Raw genomic sequence first — 2,850 nt, 5'->3', positions numbered from 1 at the left:
CCCTATATCTTGCGTTTCATGACGAGTTATATCCAATATGCCAAATTCCCGCTGTCCCTATACATGCTGTAAGTCTGTGCACACAATATGAACCACACCTCAGCGAGACACTCCATCACACATTACTCTCTGCCTGTAACAGACACAGATACGATATGTAAGCACCAGCATGGACCAACGTCCGGTGCATCCTCTCCGCCACAGTACACCATCCACACTATGATAACCACACCAGGGGGTCCAATTATAAAATAGAATATCCCACCCGTCCAACATCCACAATTGCTCAGATAAGCCACCAACACCCCACACATGTCCTACACAGGGGTGCACCCAACACCACCACACTGCCTCCTGTTACGGCACAGAAACAATGGCAGGAATGAATCACACAGGTCTGCCACTCCCTTGCCGCAACCACAGACGCGGCGCGCCTCCAGTCACGAGCGAAAAGCGCATCCTGACGAGACAGAACTGCTGTGACATACTGACGCTGCCTCAGACATTCACTTACAATGATCACTACCAACGAACCTGCCCCCCCCCCCCCCCCAAACACACTATCTCTTACCATGTTGTGTACTGTAATCCAACCCATTTTGCACCTTAACCTAACCAAATTTGTAACGCAATTTGTACCGCAATGTAACGCAATTTGTACCGCAATGTAACGCAATTTGTACCGCAATGTAACGCAATTTGTAACGCAATTTGTGTCTTAACCTAACCCACGTTGTGCCTTAACCTAACCCACGTTGTGCCTTAACCTAACCCACGTTGTGCCTTAACCTAACACACGTTGTGCCTTAACGTAACCCACGTTGTGCCTTAACGTAACCCACGTTGTGCCTTAACGTAACCCACGTTGTGCCTTAACGTAACCCACGTTGTGCCTTAACGTAACCCACGTTGTGCCTTAACGTAACCCACGTTGTGCCTTAACCTAACCCACGTTGTGCCTTAACCTAACCCACGTTGTGCCTTAACCTAACACACGTTGTGCCTTAACGTAACCCACGTTGTGCCTTAACGTAACCCACGTTGTGCCTTAACGTAACCCACGTTGTGCCTTAACGTAACCCACGTTGTGCCTTAACGTAACCCACGTTGTGCCTTAACGTAACCCACGTTGTGCCTTAACCTAACCCACGTTGTGCCTTAACCTAACCCACGTTGTGCCTTAACCTAACCCACGTTGTGCCTTAACCTAACCCACGTTGTGCCTTAACCTAACACACGTTGTGCCTTAACGTAACCCACGTTGTGCCTTAACGTAACCCACGTTGTGCCTTAACGTAACCCACGTTGTGCCTTAACGTAACCCACGTTGTGCCTTAACGTAACCCACGTTGTGCCTTAACGTAACCCACGTTGTGCCTTAACCTAACCCACGTTGTGCCTTAACCTAACCCACGTTGTGCCTTAACCTAACCCACGTTGTGCCTTAACCTAACCCACGTTGTGCCTTAACCTAACCCACGTTGTGCCTTAACCTAACCCACGTTGTGCCTTAACCTAACCCACGTTGTGCCTTAACCTAACCCACGTTGTGCCTTAACCTAACCCACGTTGTGCCTTAACCTAACCCACGTTGTGCCTTAACCTAACCCACGTTGTGCCTTAACCTAACCCACGTTGTGCCTTAACCTAACCCACGTTGTGCCTTAACCTAACCCACGTTGTGCCTTAACCTAACCCACGTTGTGCCTTAACCTAACCCACGTTGTGCCTTAACCTAACCCACGTTGTGCCTTAACCTGCTCTGTAATTGGCATATGACACGTTACATTAATCTAGTGTTGTCTAACCACAACCCTCTGAATATAGTTCGCTACTCGCACCGCCCACCCTCTTGTGTGTCGTTTCATGTTGAACACTTCGCAAGTGTTGCTTACTTTTTACATGCTCCCGCTGTACACTGTAATGTGGACAACTGCAGGATGTACATCGCCCCCCCCCCCTCCACCCTGCCTTCGCACGCTGGTCGTTCAGGTGCTTGCGTGTTCAATGCCCTTCGCAGCTGTTCACTGGCATTCGCATGTCGAAGCGCTCAGTCTACGTCGTGGTACGGCCTGTGTCCACTGTCCGCTGATATCGTAAGCTTAATCCTCACATTGTACTGCACATAGGTCCGTATGTACTGAATGATACGCTGTGGCACATGTGTGACCGTACGACTGCGCCCAACAACAGCGAACCATACGGTCCAAATGTTGTGCACTCAGCCACGTGCCGTCTCCCCATAACAGCTACATTGCAGTGTGGTACGCCATAGAGACGTGTGGGAGTAACGGACGCCCTGGATGGCGATCAGCATGAGCCGTCTGTTGATGTAGTGGCGCGTGTATTCAAACGTAGTCGTCTCTTCTCACACAGTGTGATAGCATGGTGCACCGCGTTCCACATCTGCGACATGGTACAGATGCTGGTTGACAGTCGGTCTCGTAATGGACATCGCATACGTAGGGGGCCACCTCCCACGTGTTCTCTAGTCGTGCACATTTTGTTGCGTGTATGTGGGCAGACGTAGTGTGTCGTGACACCTAACAGACAGGTATGCAATAATCGTTGCATTTGCAAACTGGGATGGACGTCTACGTTTGCTGGTGACGTGACGCAACGCAAATGAACAACTGGTAAACCCATTGTGGTGCGGTTGTTGTTGCTGGAGGTAAATCAGTAAGGGCAAATCTGTGTGTGAAGCGATACGCGGCGGTGGCTGGGTGGGACCGTCCCCGGCCGGTGAGGGGGGGCCGCCCGGCGTGCTGGCCGCGCGGTGCGTGGGCGCACGCGCTACAGCCGGCTGGTGGGGGCGCCCAGTGGCAGGCGCGCCGGCCGACGGACGCGGCA

Source organism: Schistocerca cancellata, unplaced genomic scaffold (genome assembly GCF_023864275.1).
Source record: "Schistocerca cancellata isolate TAMUIC-IGC-003103 unplaced genomic scaffold, iqSchCanc2.1 HiC_scaffold_655, whole genome shotgun sequence".
In the NCBI taxonomy this organism is placed as follows: domain Eukaryota; kingdom Metazoa; phylum Arthropoda; class Insecta; order Orthoptera; family Acrididae; genus Schistocerca; species Schistocerca cancellata.
Note: the sequence above shows the minus strand (reverse complement) of the source record.